The following is a 16,383-nucleotide window of genomic DNA, read 5'->3' on the forward strand; positions in this document are numbered from 1 at the left end:
TGCATAAGGCCCTGGGTTCGATTCCTTAGTACCACATAAGCAGAAAAAGCCAGAAGTGGCACTGTGGCTCAAATGGTAGAGCGCTCGTCTTGAGCTGAAGAGCTGAGGGACAGTGCCCAGGCCTAGAGTTCAGGCCCCATGACCAGCAAAACAAACAAAACCAAAAAACTCTCAGAAGCTTCTAGAATTTGAAAAGCTAGGTTCCCATAAAGCACTGCACTCACCCATGGACTTAGTAAGGACCCCTTTCTTAGTGCTTGCCTTCTCCCAGATGCTTTAGTGCTGTCCAGCCTAGTGGGGACACCCCCTGGCACACCCAGATAGTACCTTCAGTTCTTCCAAAAGTGCCCACTATCCCCACTTTACAGATAAAGAAACTGAGGATCAAAGAGGTGACGTAAAGTCAAACTAGGAAGGAAAGGATTGCTCAAAATAAATCCGGCATATGCCGTAGGTTGAGGGGTAGAGAAGTCAAAGGATTGCTTCCCAGTCCAGCTCCATCCGGGAGACCACGCCTCGAGGCCAGCTCTGTCCCCAGTGTGGTGCTTGTCCTTGGCTTATGGCTTGGGACCTCAGCCACTTACTTCTCACCTCACCCAGCGAGAAGGTTACTACTGTGCCAGTGGCCTGCAGAGTGCTACCCGAGACAGATGGCAGGCCCGAGCCCAGCTCTGCTCCCCAAGCGCTCTTGAGAGCCCCATTGCCTATCTCAGGCAATGTTCATGGCATGAGTTCAGAATGTACATTGCCTCTCCAGTCAGAAACACCTAGAACAACACAAACACAGTGTCATAGGACCATAATGCTCCTGTGGTCCAGTGGCCAGCTTCATCTCAAAGCCTGCTCCCAGACTGCAGGCACCATGAACTTGTCACAAGAGCACCCTTGGGCCCTGGTCCAGATCTCCTAATTGAGAAAGTAGAGCTGAGAGTCAGAGGTGTGGGTATGATTTGGCAGGCGCCACATCCCTGAGTTCAAACCCTAGAACTGCTGAACAGAAAACTCAGCAGTGGAGGAGAAAAGCAGAATGGGTCTTCCAGATGAGTCTGGTTCAAGCTCAGGTTTAAGGATCCTTGGAAAAACCATTTGGGTTATATGCTGCAGAATAAACCAGAAGAAAGATTTAGGCACTAACCTCAGACACCTACTATTAGGTTCAAAAAGGCACAGCAAATAAATGAAGAGACAGCTCAGCACCAGCCCAGGTATACTGGAGAGAGAATCTGAAGATGGAGCCTTCGACCTAAGTTAGAGTCTTGTATGAACAAGCCAGCGCTTTTATAGTGAGTGGTGGAATGCTGGAATTGTCTGGTGGGAATTGGAAGGAAAAAGTAACCCTGGTGAGAAAAAGATAATGTGTAAAATGGGGAAGAAGGCAGCTAGGGGTATCTGTTCAAGGTCCTCATCTGTTTTACACTGGCAGTAAATTCTGGCCTGGCGCCATATGCATGAGTTCAGCCATCAAGGAGAGGGGGTAAGATGGCAGTGGCTATAAATTGAGGTATAGGTCTGGGGTCTCAAGATGAGGACACCTGGCTATTCCGACCTAATGCCCTATTCCAGAATTCTCTACTTTAAGCAAACCCTCCAATGGCTGATCTGAGTCTCTCAGGTGACATGGAAGCTTCCAGAATTGTAGGGCACAGCCCACTGTGTATGCTGTGTTGCAACACCCCTCCATGTGCTTCAAGATCACTACTCCATCAGCCTCCCACATCCCTTCTCCACATCAGGTGGCAATAGCAGCAGCAGGTTGCTCACCTGTGCTCTGAGCAGGTGGCTGCGGAGCCGGAGTCCTGCAAACTCCACCCGGGGTTTCAGCCATTTGTTCCAGCCATTCATAGAACCCAGGGCAACACAGTTCACTTGCAGGTCATTACCATGCCCCGCCCCCCAAAAAAGCCAGATGAAGATATGTACAGGTTATGGCTTCCAGCAAGAGGTGTGAAGCTTCTACATCTTCCCGGGAGGCTACTACACGTGTCCCCTGCTACAGGTGTCCTCAGGTGTCTCTGAACCCTGTCTTTAGGAGCTTTTATGGAGATCTAAAGCTCAGTCCCTAGCCAACTATCCCCAATAAGGCTGCTCTCTGGGCAGCGCTCCTCCCCCCTAGGTGTGGGGGTAGGACCCCTCTAGACAAGGGGGTCTTGTGGTCTATCAGGCAAAGCGTGTAGGTCAGAGAATTTCTTGATAGCCATAAAAATAGAGGAAGGTTAGGTTTCCCCCCTGCCTCTTTCCTTTTTTCTTCTCTTTCGTTCCTGAGGTTTGAACTCAAGGCTTTGTACTTGCTAGGCAGGTCCCTTCACTGCTTGAAGCATGCCTCTAGCCCTTTTTGCTGTGGATCTTTTTGGGATAAGGTAGGTGTGTGTGTGTGTGTGTGTGTGTGTGTGTGTGATGGAACTGGGGCTTGAACTCATGGCCTCTCACTCTCTCACTTTCACTTGGCTTATTCACTCAAGACCGACACTCTACGACTTAAGCCATACCGCCACATCCTTTTTTTTCTTTTGCTGGTTAATTGGAGATAGGAGTTTCACAGACTTTTCTGCTATGCTGGCTTTGAATGATGATCCTCAGATCTCAGCCTCCTGAGTAGTTAAGATTAGGGGCATGAGCCACCAATTGCCAGCTGAGATAGAGTCTTGATTCCTGCCCAAGTATTCTCCTGGACGTCAATCCATCTATTTCGGGTTCCCATCATAGTGTTGCTAGGATGACAGGTGCACAACAACTGCAGCTGTGGATTGAGGATTCTGTAAACTTCTGTCTGGGCTGGCCTCAAACTGTGATCTTCCCAGTCTCAGCCTCTCAAGCAGCTCAGGGCTTAGATATAAGCCACCAGCACTTGGAACCTTTCATTAATAACTAATTAGTGAAATTAATAAAGAATTAATGAACCAATCTCTTTTAGAGGTTGCCCTAGAGTTTGCAGTATATGGTTACAATGTGTTATGGTTTGAATATGCTGCATCTCCTTAATCCTGTGTGTTGAAGGCTCGGGCCTTAGATGGTGGCCTTGTTCTGGAAGACTTTGGAAATCTGACTTGGTCATTGGTGGGCATGTCTTCATGGCTCAGGAGGTGAGCAATGTCCACTAACACACCCTTCCGCCATGTTGTTCTGTGTTATTTATAGGCCCTGAAGTGATGGAGCTGGCTGCCCATGGACCAGGGCCTCTGAGCCTGTGAGCCCACACCAGGCCTTTGTATTTTTAACTGGTTTCCCTCAGGTATTTGTGTCAGGGATGAACAGCTAATGCCTCTGACTCTGAGTCAGGTCCCTCACATGGGCAGCAGCTGAGCCTGTCTGAGGGTCAGGCAACCATATCTGCACGTCATCTGTGCCTCTTTGGCTTTGGCCATCCCATGCTCATTGCCTTCATCACCCACTCCGAAAAGGAAGAGGAACGGAGTCAGTGCCAGGATTGGGGCATCCATGGGAACAGGGCAAGGCAGTCCCCTCTCACACACACACACCACGTGGCGGGCTCAGGGGTTGGCTACGGCTGTTTTTGACAGCCAGGAAGTTGTTGTTTCCCTTTGGGCTTTCTAGAAACTTCTTTAGTTAGAAAGGAGTTCGAATCTGGAGTTCACAGAGTACAAATACATCTCCTATTGGATCATCTTCTTCTCTAGTCACGGGCGGCGCATCTTCTTGCTGATGGTGCCAGGCCCACTGTAGATAATGGAAGGTGACAGGAGCTTCCGTGGCGTGACCCCTCACTGGCTCCTCTCATATGACTGGACAGCATTCCAGTGGAGGCAGTGAACTGTCATCCACTTCAGGAACGGGGGTGGAGGGCACCTATGTGTGGGGCTATCCGCACCACAGGGGGGTCCGGTTCACATTGGAAGTACCCATGTCACATGCCCTAAGTGTGTTAGTATACAGACGAGACCACAGGCCAGAGGCCCATCTGAGCTTCCGTAACAGTTTAATGAATCCATGTTAGAATATATAAATGTTCAAAAGAATTCTGCTCCTTGGCAGAAGGAATAGAATTCATTCAAACTCTGTAGCAAGCCCTGTAGTTTGTCCCTTTCAAGATGGAGCTCTTAGTTGACAGGTTACTGTTTGATCCTATGTCTAGGTATTTCTGGAGAGTTCTAGACACCACAAGTTCACTAAACTGAATGTGATTGTATGTGCCTATCTCCCTGGTCCTTGTTATTACTTAGCAAGACTGAGCAGAAGGACCAAGGGTCTCTTGAGCCCAGCTGACACAGACTAGTCTAGGTGAGAGCCACACTTCCACTTCCAGCTTTTGGCTGGTTAACTAGAGAGAAGAATCTTCCTGACTTTTCTGCCCAGGGTGGCTTTGAACCTCCATCTTCAGATCTCAGGCTCCTGCACAGCTGTGATTACAGGGGTAAGCCACTGGTGTCCAATTTAACAACCTTTTATGCAAGATGTGTGTCCCAACACCTGGAGGACAGAAAACAGCACCTCCCAAGCCTGCAAAAAGGAGCCTACAGAACAAAAGTAACCCTGAATTTGAGTCTGCTTCCAAACTGGCTTGAGAAACTCATCTTCGGAGGTGGGCAGGGAACTAGAGTTGACCCATAACAAGTCTACAGACCAGACTTGGCCAAAACAGAATCAGACAATTGAACCAGACAATTACCAGCAAACAAACATCTTCCATTCACCCCCTGGCAGTTTTTCTCAGAAAGAGCTTTCCTGATCAGCGACAGTGCTTTAAATTATAGAAAACAATACAGCCACTTAGAAGTGAAAACAATACAGCCCCTTAGAAGTGTCTATGACATGAACAGCCAGCTCCTTTTTGTGATCTTGAGGGTGCCACAGAATAGACTGGGGTTCATTCAGTGAGCACTGCAGGAGCACCCCCACTTTGAGCTCAGAGACCCCTTTATTCTCCACCCAAGACTGCCTCTTCATAGGCCTGGGGTCCTTGCCTGCCAGCCCTGAGTGACAGGAAGCTAAAGCCAGCCAAGCCAACCGCACTGGGTATGCCCCACCCTCAGCCTCTTCTGGGAAAGGCCAGGGATTTGCAGAAATTCTCTGATACACCCAGAAGGCTTTCATTGTCTCCTTAAAAACCTCAAAAGCCAATGGGGACTAATGGGTCTGGAAAACACTTTGAAGTGTTTGCAGCAGACACAGAACACAGACAGCTTCTTAATGACCAGAGAGGCTGAGACTGGCCCCTAGGAAAGAAAGAGTTGCTTTTCCTTGGGGGTGCTCACAGCCAGATGGAACTTCATGAAGGTACTCCCATTCCAAATCCATATTTGGCTCTGAGGGTTTGGTCTCTGCTTTTAATTTTCCCAGCAACACCAATGAGCTAAGTAACCATAATTGGAACGTACTGCCTTCCTAACTCAGGATTTTGAAGACCCATCAACAATACAATGGATGCCAAACTTCTTGGAAAACTACAAAGGTCTGTAAAAATGCAAATGATCACATGATTAACAATGGTAACACTAGACATTTTACTTAAAAAAACACATATTTAAAAGTGAACATGCTTCACAAAATGATACATGATATATCCCAACTGAATAATCTATATAAAACATAAACACAATCTAAAAAATGCTGGGCTTCAATTTTAGGAGGGTTACTATTTCATTATTAGCTGTATTTCTTTAGAGTCAGGGATGTGTTCTCTAAGTGTCCTTTCCCTTCCTTGGTGAAATGTTGCATTTCTAAATGAAATTTTGACTGGTGTCTAGACTGATCATAAACAAAAGAACATCTTTGGAACTGGAAGCAATTGTGAGCTGTCATTCTTTCCTGCTCTGGGTTCAGCAATCAATACAATGACATCGAGTGAAATAGAGTCACATGGAATTCTCAGGCCCTCCACTTACCAGTGGATGAGATTCCTGGAATCTCCCGGGCTGCAAGGAAAAGATCATCAATAGGACCAGCTAAGGTCTTCATGTCTGTTGTCCTGGTGCTGAGGTACTTGCCATCGGCAGCTTCTCCCACACACTCTACCAGGTAGGCCAATCTGAGGCCTGGGGCTTTTTTGAATGTTTCTCTTGTGAGCCTCTGTGAAATATCCTTTGTTCTTTCTTTGACTCCTTGATGCTGATGGACTGAGTATCTCCTCTGTGCAGGGCCTCTGCTGGGTTAACCAATCACATCATTATAAGAAATAGCATCGCTGGTGCCTCCGGCCTGCAATCCTAACTACTCAGGAGGCTGAGATCTGAGGATCATGGTGCAAAGCCAACCCAGGCAGAAAAGTCCATGAGACTCTTATCTCCAATGAACCTCCAAAAAACTGGAAGTGGCGCTGTGGCTCAAGTGGTAGCGCATTCACCTTGAGCTGAAGAGCTCAGGGACAGCGACCAGGCCCAGAGTTCAAGCCCTATGACCAACAAAAAGAAAAAAAATAGCACGGAGCTCTTTAGCAATTTCCTTATTAGAGTTAGAGGCTGCGAGAAGAGAGGCCACTGGTCAAGGCAACTGGAATGGCCCCAGCCAGCGTCCTTTATCCCACAGAGGGGCTGTGGTTGCTATTGGCCCCCAGCCACCGGCTTCCAGGCTCCTGTTCATTTTACAGACACGGAAAATGATTTGAAAGAGAAAAATGGGAGAATTTTAACACATAGTGAATTTCTTTAGAGAGAAAAAGAGAACTAAATGGCACAGTGGCCGGGTGTGAATATGACAGGAATCAGTCATGGGCCCATGCTAGGGAGTAGCTTAGCTTGTCAACCTTTGCTCTCGGCACACTCAGGGCGGCAGGGCCACCACACAGTTTTCACATTGGTGTTAAAACTACTAAATGACTTTATAGGCAGCCCATACTTACTTAAAATTCAACAGTAAGGGTCACTTGTAGTTCCTACTAATGTGTGTGTGTGTGTGTGTGTGTGTGTGTGTGTGTGTGTGTGTGTGTATGCCAGTACTGGGGTTTGAACTCATGGCCTGGGCGCTGTCCCTCAGCTCTTTTGCTCAAGGATAGCACTCTACCACTTGAGTTCCAGCTTCACTCTAGCTTTGGCTAGTTAGTTGGAGATTAGAGTCTCAGGGACTTTCCAACCTGGGCTGACTTCAAACTGTGAACCTCAAAACTCAGCATCCTGAGTGGCTAGGATTATGGGTGTGAGCCACCAGCACCCAGTAAGGACTTTCCCACCATCATTTAAAATTGTTATTATAAAGGTGATGTACAGAGGGATTACAGTTATATAAGTCAGGTGAAGAGTACATGTCTTTTTGGACAATGTCACTCCTTCCCTCGCTCTTTCCATTTTCCCCTCCCATCCCCACTCACAAGTTGTATAGTTCATTTTCAACATGGTGTCTAGTGAATACCACCGCTGCATTCATTCACCCTTTGTCCCTCCATTTCTGTGCCCTCCTTTGCCCTCCCAAAGACAAACAAGTGGACAAACAAGACAGAAAGAAAAAGAGCAAGAAAGACAAAACCTCTTGTTTCCATTTCCCAGAATTCACTTAGATAAATATGATTTTATATGATCAGAGGCACAGAGGCACTGTGCCCGGTGTTCCTCTCCTAAGAGCATCCTCCTTTGGTCCCAGTGAGGACTTCTGATTCTTCCTCAGGAGTCAGTGCTGGTCCACACGCCAGCCATGGGGGGTACAAACACTCCCAAGATGCACCTTCCACACTCTTCAGGTTTATGTAGCACATTGTAGCCTGGTAATTAAGAACACCACAGCCCACAGGAGCCAGGAACTGCGATGTCACTATGCTTTCAGGGCCTAGGAACGCCCTATTTTTTTTTTTATTCCAAGCAGACATTTGTCAGTAGGCTAGAAATAAATTTGTTGGACCAACTCTGTATTTTTTGAAAATGAGACCAGAACAAATTGAAGAATCTCAGTGCACTGCACAGAGACAATCTGAGCTCCACAATACTGCAAGCCAATGTTATCTGCACGTGTGGGTGCCCGCACACTCATGTGTACTGTTTGGAGGTGCAAAATGAGTTACAGTGATTGTTGTCAAGGTTATTACAACTTCTAAAATCAGACACCTGTCCCTTCATACAATAAGCATGTTGGTTTTAAAATCTCTGGCCCTGACACACAGCAAGAAGTGCACACAAAGGCTCACAGCTCCTGGCCAGCACTTACTACTCTACAATCTGTGCTGGCCAGTTCCATCTCTTTTCCCAAAGGGGCAGCTTATAGCTGAACTGAAATCACCACTCTCAAACGAGTTGTGACTTGCTGTTTGAGAATCTGCTAGATCCTGTTTACAAATGAATTCTCCATCTCCTGAGCTAGAGGCAAGGCTAAAATGGTAGGGTACTTGCTGACTAGCAAGTGTGAAGACCTGAGTTCAACCACTCGTACTGGGGGGAGGGGGGAGGAGAAAGAAGAAAGGAGGGGCTGGGAAGGGGGCTCAGTGGTAGAGCGCTTGCCTTGGATGCATGAGGCCCTGTTCGATTCCTCAGCACCACATAAACAGAAAAAGCCAGAAGTGGGGCTGTGGCTCAAGTGGTAGAACTGAAGAACTGAGGGACAGTGCCCAGGCCCAGAGTTCAGGCCTCACGACCGGGAAAAAAAAAGAAGAAGAAAGGAGGAGGAAGAAGAAGAAGGGGAGGAGGAAAGGAAGAAAGAAGAGGTAAGAGGAAGAAGAGAAAGAAGAAGAAGAAGAAGGAGGAGGAGGAGGAGGAGGAGGAGGAGGAGGAGGAGGAAGAGGAGGAGGAGGAGGAGGAGGAGGAGGAGGAGGAGGAGGAGGAGGAGGGGAGGAAGATGAAAAGGAGGAGGAAGGGGAAGAAGTAAGAAGAAGAGGAGGAGGAAGAGGAGGAGAAGGCAGTGGTAGCAGCAGCAAAGGAAGAGGAGTAGACACAAGAGGAGATAGAGGAGGAGGGGAGAAGGAAGAGGAGGAGGAAGAAGAAAGAAGAAGAAAAGCAGGAGGAAGAAGAAGAGGAAAGGAGAGAAGAGGAGGAGGAGACACAAGAGGAGATAGAGGAGGAGAGGAGAAGGAAGAGGAGGAGGAAGAAGAAGAAGAAGAGGAAAGGAGAGAAGAAGAGGAGGAGGAGAATGATTATTCATCTCTCCCTCTATTTTGGAAGATGTCATTGTCCCCTCCTGGCATGGATCTGCTATTGCAGAGATGCCCCGGGCCCTGTGGGTGCCCTGTCTGGTGTGGCAGCCTTCCCACCGGAGCCCCTGTCTTCCTGGGCTCCAGGCTGTCTTCTTTCTCAAAGGCTGGGGCATGCTGGGGCTTTGCTGGCTAAGTTAGGAGGATGAAGGCTTTTCCGCCATGGCACTCTCAACCCAGAAGGGGAGATACACATCTTGGTGGGCTTTGCACAAAACTCCCAGTGTCTTCCACAGCCCCACCTTGTCAAGTTAGTATTGGGAAATGGCTCTTCAGGACCCCTTGAAAATAAAAGCTAAGGAAGGACCCGTCAGGCCCGGGTCCTATTTTGGAAATTCACATGCGCTTTTTAAAACCCTCTTTGGGGAACAGCGCTACTGCCAATGAAAGGCACCCACAGAACACTCTGCTGGCAGCGGAGGTCAGATGCAGGAGGCTAAATTTGCCTTTGGTCCTGACTGGACGTTAGGGTTGGCAGAGGCGGGGGAGGGGATCGGGTCGGTGTGGAGGAGTGAGTATGTTGTGGGTAAATACCACAGGAACAAAAGTGTGTTGTGGCCCCCTGTCATGAAGAATGCTGGGTAAGCTGGACAGGCTGCAATCCTCGCTATCGAAGGCTGAGACCTGGAGGACTGAGGTTTGAAGCCAACCCAGACAGAAAATCCTGAAAGACTCCACCTCCAATTAACCAGCAAAATGCCTGATTGGAGGTATGGATGAAGGAGTAAAGCATCAGCCTGTGTGAAAAAGTTGAGAGAGAACATGAGATCCTTGGGTTCAAGCCCCAGCATTGGCAGAAAGAAAGAAAGAGAGAAAGAGAGAGAGAGATGGGGAGGGAGGGAAGGAGGAAGGAAGGAAGGAAAGAAAGAAAGAAAGAAAGAAAGAAAGAAAGAAAGAAAGAAAGAAAGAAAGAAAGAAAGAAAGAGAAAGAAAGAAAGAAAGAGAGAGAGAAAGAAAGAAAGAGAGAAAGAAAGAGAGAGAGAAGGAAGGGAGAAAGGAAGACAGAAAGCAAGAGAAAAAATAAAGAAGGGAAGGAAGGAAAGAAAGAAAGGAAAGAAGGAAGGAAGGAAAGAAGGAAGGAAGGAAGGAAGGAAGGAAGGAAGGAAGGAAGGAAGGAAAGAAAGAAAGAAAGAAAGAAAGAAAAAGAGAGAAAGAAAGAGAGAGAAGGAAGGGAGAAAGGAAGACAGAAAGCAAGAGAAAAAATAAAGAAGGGAAGGAAGGAAAGAAAGAGAAAGGAAAGAAGGAAGGAAGGAAGGAAGGAAAGAAAGAAAGAAAGAAAGAAAGAAAGGGAGAGAGAGAAAGAAAGAAAGAGAGAGAGAAAGAAAGAGAGAAAGAAAGAAAGAGAGAGAAGAAAGGGAGAAAGGAAGACAGAAAGCAAGAGAAAAAATAAAGAAGGGAAGGAAGGAAAGAAAAAGGAAAGAAGGAAGGAAGGAAAGAAAAAGGAAAGAAGGAAGGAAGGAAAGAAAAAGGAAAGAAGGAAGGAAGGAAGGAAGGAAGGAAGGAAGGAAGCTAGCTGGGCCCACACTGTGCACAGTCTGTGGTATGAGTTTCAGACCTCCACTAAGTATTGCTCTATTCATGTTCTTATTTAATTTTCCTAGTAACTGTTTCTCATAAAAATAGTATGATTTGCATTCTTCAGGGAGGGAAAGACTCAGAGGCGCTGAATAACGTGATCAAAGCCAAGTAGGTGGGTATCAGGACTCCCGTTCTCACTCCAAATTCTCACCCACACCCCACCCCCAGACCCCATTGCATACATTCAGGGAAGTTTAGAAAAACCCAGGGCAAAGTCCCAGAGACCCGGCCAGGGATTAGTTACTTGTATGGGGGGTGATTTCCAAAGTAAATTTGACTTTAAAAAAAGGCACCATGTCTAATTACAAACATAACGCCTATTGTTATAGAATATGTGGGAAAACACGCCCAATCCCCAAATGAAATATAGTGTGGTTGTCATTAATTCACTTATCTCCCAGTGGCTTTGGGGAAGAAGCCTGGAGTATTCCCTAACCAGCATGTAGTCTTTTATTATTTCATTTTTCTTAGGGAGCATACACTGATTGCACAAAGGGCTTTTATTATGGCGTTTACCGATTTGCACATGAAGTCTTCTTCAAGGAGGACTGAAGACAGGGATCTGGATGCTGCACCTGTGCTATGGTAGGTGATCCTGGATGGATCACAAACTCTCCTGGGCTTGTTTCTCCCTCCTCTGTAAAACAACACTCAGCCCCCAGCATCGGCTTGCTACACCACACCCCTGCACCTGCCAACAGGGGCCGGGCACAAAGAAGGCTGCTGTTTCTCATTCTCTGGAGTGGATGGAAGCTATAAGGGGATTCTGGTCAGAAGGGGTAGCGGAGAGCCTCCCAGGGCATGGAGCACCCCCCCCAAAGTGGGGCCCACACCAGAGAAAGGATTTGGGAACCTCAGGAAAGGAAGGTTTGGGGGCCTGAGTTTCAGAGAAAGACTTTTTTTTTTGATGCGTTTATGCCCAAGGCAGAGAGAAAATGACTCTGTCTTCTCTAAACCATTTCCCAGGCCCCCCAATTCTCAAAAGCACTGAAGTAAGTTTTCATTAAAAGGCCAAATGGCTTTGTACTACAACATTCAATAGCGCAACTCCCCGCTCCAAGAGCCCCGCGGGCCGCCCAGCCCCAGCTCCGAGCGGAGTCCCTGGGCGCCGGCCAGCCAGGCTCTCAGGCCAGTGGGGAGGACACTGCTACTTCTGGAAAGTGGGTGGCTAAAAATAGGCGCCAGAGCAGTTGTCAGATGGAAAAGGGTGTCGGGCTGTGAGAGTCTGACACAGTTGCCTGTCACTTTCTCCTTGAGGACATTCTCTGTCCTCACAACATGGTCACTCGATTTCTCCCCCCCCCCCCCCGTCTTTCTGTCTCTCTGTCTCTCTCTCTTCCTCTCTCTCTCTCTCTTGTTCCTTCTACTCTCCCTTGCTGGATTCACCTCTTCTCTTCACCCTCTCGATGTGAGGGACCCCAGGGGGGCATTCTGGAGTCCTCACTTAGACCCATCGTGAACTCCCCCAATTTTCTTTCTTTCTTTTTTTTTACTAGATTGGAACTTGGGTCCTCATACTTGCTAGACAAGCACTTTACCACATGAGCCATGCCCCCCTGCTTTTGCTTTTAGTCTGTTAATTTTGGATTGGGTCTCTCACTTTTGCCCAGATCGACTTCAAACTGTGATCCTCCTACCTCTGTCTCCTAAGTAACTGCATAGCGACAGGCATACACTACTACACCAGCCCTACCTCTCGCCAAAGCCTTCCAACCTGTCCTTGTAGCCAGACAACTCCCCTGAGCGTCTCTCCCTCTGATTCCCGCACAACTTCTCCATTAGTGTGTCTCACAGGGACCTCACACTTGGCAGGCTCAAACCTATGCTCTTTGTAAACAAAATTTGATTGTGGAAAAATACATGTTTTACATTTACTATTGGCGGGGAGGGGGGGGAAGGTTAGTACTGGTGTTTGAACTCAGGGCTTTATGAGACAGGACACTACCATTTTGGGCCATATCCCAGTCCTTTCCTTTTTTTTTTTTTTGGTCAGTCATGGAGCTTGAACTCTGGGCACTGTCTCTCGGCTCTTACGCTCAAGGCTAGTGCTCTACCACTTGAACTGCAGCGCCACTTCCGGTTTTCTGGTGGTTTATTGGAGTTAAGAGTCTCACGGACTTTCCTGCCAGGGCTGGCTTTGAATCGCAATCCTCAGACCTCAGTCTCCTCAGTAGCTAGGATTACAGGTGTGAGCCACCGGCGCCTGGCACTGTAGTTATTTCTTAAGGTAAGGTCTCATGTTTCTGCTTTCTCACACCATCAACATCTAGCTTATGACACCTATTTGATTGTCACCATGAGCACAGGTCTGCTGTCAGTTCTGCTCACAGGTGGATCTCAAGAGCCTGAGGCCATGCTGGCACACAGCAGGTGCTTAGGCTACCACTTTTGCCACACTTGAGTGGTAGAGTCCCAGCCGTGAGCCAGACGCCTCCACAGGTGTGCGCCTCCACATTTGGCTACTTTCTTTCTTTCTTCTTTTTTTTTTTTTTTTTTTTTTGGCCAGTCGTGGGACCTGAACTCTGGGCCTGGGCGCTGTCCCTCAGCTCTTCAGCTCAAGGCTAGTGCTCTACCACTTGAGCCACAGCACCACTTCTGGCTTTTTCTGTTTATGTGGTACTGAGGAACCGAACCCAGGGCCTCATGCATGCAAGGCAAGTGCTCTACCACTGAGCCACCTTCCCAGCCCCACTTTCTGATACTTTCTGATGTTCCTACTATGAACCCAAAGTACTTCTGATGAGCCAGGAAGAGGATTACAATATTTTAGAGAATAAAAAAGCATGGACTTAGATGTAATGTATGTCCTAGGGTGTGTGAGCCCCATGGGAGAGAACAGAGGAGAGAGGATTTGGTCAACTGGAAGCTATGTAGACATGTATGATGAGGTTATCAATGGTGCAAAACACATTACTATAAATCTCGTACTCTTCATATCCTCCAGGCACCTCAAATGCAAGGCAATGTCTTCTCAAGGATGACTGAGGCGCTCTGTTATTATGCTCAGTGAGTAATGTCCAGGACACTATACACTGTCATTAATCTTACATCTGCTTATTTAATATAGTGGAGATCAGAATCACCTATTGTTCTTGTGGATTAAAGATGGGCCTTAATAGATGAAATCAGCATGCCCAGACGCTCATAAATCTGCCAACTTGGAGCCTCAGGCTCTAAGCCTGGACCTGCAGTAGGCAGAAGCAGCGGGGCATGGTCTTGTGCTTGACCTCTAGCTCATCCTTATTAAGTAGTGAGTGAACTGAGTCAATAGAAAATCTACTCCCCAGTTTCTTCCTTTAAAATGTGAGCTAATAGCAGAGTTAATCATTGATCTTTCCTCAGGACCCAGTGCTAAATCAGCTTGGAGAAAATGCAGTGAAATTAAAGAAAAAAAAATCTACCCAGTAGATCATCTATGTAAGGGACTCCATGTGTATACACACACACACACACACACACACACACACACACACACACACACACACACACACATATGGAGAGAGAGAGAGAGAGAGAGAGAAGGTCCTCAAAGTGTATTGCTGGTAGACACATATCCCAAATTCATTATGTGTTTGTATGTAAAGGGATGAACAAATGAATGAGTGAGTGAATGAACTGGCAAGCCACCAGTGCTATTTCTGGTGTTTTGGTGAAAGTGTAATAATGTAGACCCACCTGTCATTGAAAGACAGCCTTTGGTTTTGGCCCCAGAGGAGAGAAGCAGATGTTTCTAAGCGAGCCTGCTCTGTCAGGTCCTCAGGTTTAGTGTTGGCCAATAGGAGCCGGCCTCCCAGGTAGTCGTGTCTTTAGTCACCTGAAGCAGCTCTGTGTGGGCCCTGGGATTCTGGCCAAGAGAGTCACCTCCCCAGGGCCTCACTCCTCTGGGCTCTGTGGGGCCTACCACCATTGATGCCAGTATCTTCTCGGAAAAGAAGAGTCACGTTGACAAGTGGGGGTGGTCACATAAGTGTCCCCCAAACTCTCAAGAGTGCTCAGCTTCTTGTTTCAGGCTCGCAGCCTGAGAGAAGGTGCAGAAGAAGGGATAGAGTGGGAGCTGGGGAGATACTGGAACATTCTTTTCAATGCCAGGCAAGGATGTGACTTGCCATTCCGACACAGATTCTAATTCCACCAACACTGATAAAACACAGCCATTAGAGTCACCAGATAGTGGTTCAAGGTCTGTCCTGACCACCTGCTGGGTAGGGGAACTTGCTCAAGCTTCTTAACCTTACATATCTCAATTTCTTCTGTTAAATGAAGTTAACAGAAATTGTCTTACAGAGTCAGTGAGAGGAGACATGCTTTTAGCATGCTGTCTGCCATAGTAAACGCAGAAGACAGCTTTTATTTTTAATGCTTATTATGGTCCTGGAGAAAGACCTAACTTTCAGTACTCCTGTTGTATTCACAAGGAAACTGAGGCAGAGTCTACATTGTAATTTGCTCATGCACATAGTGGGTGAAGCAGCGCCCTCTGCTGACAACCTGGAATTAGAAATCTGGCTCCCAAGTATAGACACCAATGTAAGTTAAAAACTCTCAATCAGCTCTCAGGAGCCTTTTCCTGCTAATAATCAGCAGACCCGCTAATGCATCGCACCAGCCTTGTCCCCTATCCCAAAAGCTGGGAGCTTACAACCAACAGAAGACGGTTCCCTCCCTTAGACACAACATACAGTCCATAGGTTGGCTCACACCCTTGCCTGCAGGATCCCCAAAAGGGAAGACATCCCACCCCCACCCCTTTACCTGCTCGCTGTCCAGCATTTACAAACCCTAGAGCAGTGGCCCACAAAGGAAAAAATTAGGGGTGTAAACAAACATGGAAAACTTGTTTGAAAATGGCAGCAGTCCAATAACAAACAAAAAAGAAAGAAGGAAAGAGAGAATAAGAAAGAGAAAGAGAAAAAGTCAGATGTTGGTGGCTCATGACTCTAACCCTAACTACTCAGGAGGCTGAGATCTGAAGACTGCAGTTTGAACGCAGCCCAGGCGGGAAACTCCATGTGAGTCGTACCTCCAATTAATTCAGGAAAAAGCCAGAAGTAGAAATGTGTGGCAGAACTCCAGCTTTGAGAAACAATAAAAAGCCATGCAAGAGTGAGAGACTTTGAGTCCCAGTACTGGCACAAAAGAAGGAAGGAAGGAAGGAAGGAAGGAAGGAAGGAAGGAAGGAAGGAAGGAAGGAAGGAAGAAAGAAAGAAAGGAAAAGGAAATGGCAGTAGTCACTAACCTAGAGCTTGCCTTACCTTTTTCTCTGGTCCATTTGGCTTTGGGTGGTGATGTACCATTAACAAACTCACCCTTAAAACTATCTCCCATGTTTATGATTGAAATTTTGAGCAACCACCACCACAAGTCAGAAAGAAGTAAACCATGACTATAACACAACTCCCTAGAGATCCGCTGTGTCAGCACTTTTGATATGTTTGCTTCTATCCTTTTAGGAATTCATACACAGTATAAGAACTGCCTGCTGGGCGCTGGTAGCTCATGCTTGTAGTCCTAGCTACTCAGGAGGCCGAGATCTGAGGATCATAGTACAAAGCCAGCCCAGGGAAGGAAAGTCTGTGAGACCCTTATCTCCAATACTATCAAAAGTGGAGTGTGACTCAAGTGGTAGAGCACCAGCTTTACCAAAAATAAAAATAAAAAGCTCAGGGACAGCACCTAGGCCCTGAGTTCAAGTCCCAGGATTGGCCAAGAAGAAGAAGAAGGAAGAAGAGAAAGAGGAGGAGGAG

The sequence above is a fragment of the Dipodomys merriami genome, unplaced genomic scaffold (assembly GCF_024711535.1).
Source record: "Dipodomys merriami isolate MVZ:Mamm:240054 unplaced genomic scaffold, mDipMer1.0.p SCAF_198, whole genome shotgun sequence".
NCBI lineage: Eukaryota > Metazoa > Chordata > Mammalia > Rodentia > Heteromyidae > Dipodomys > Dipodomys merriami.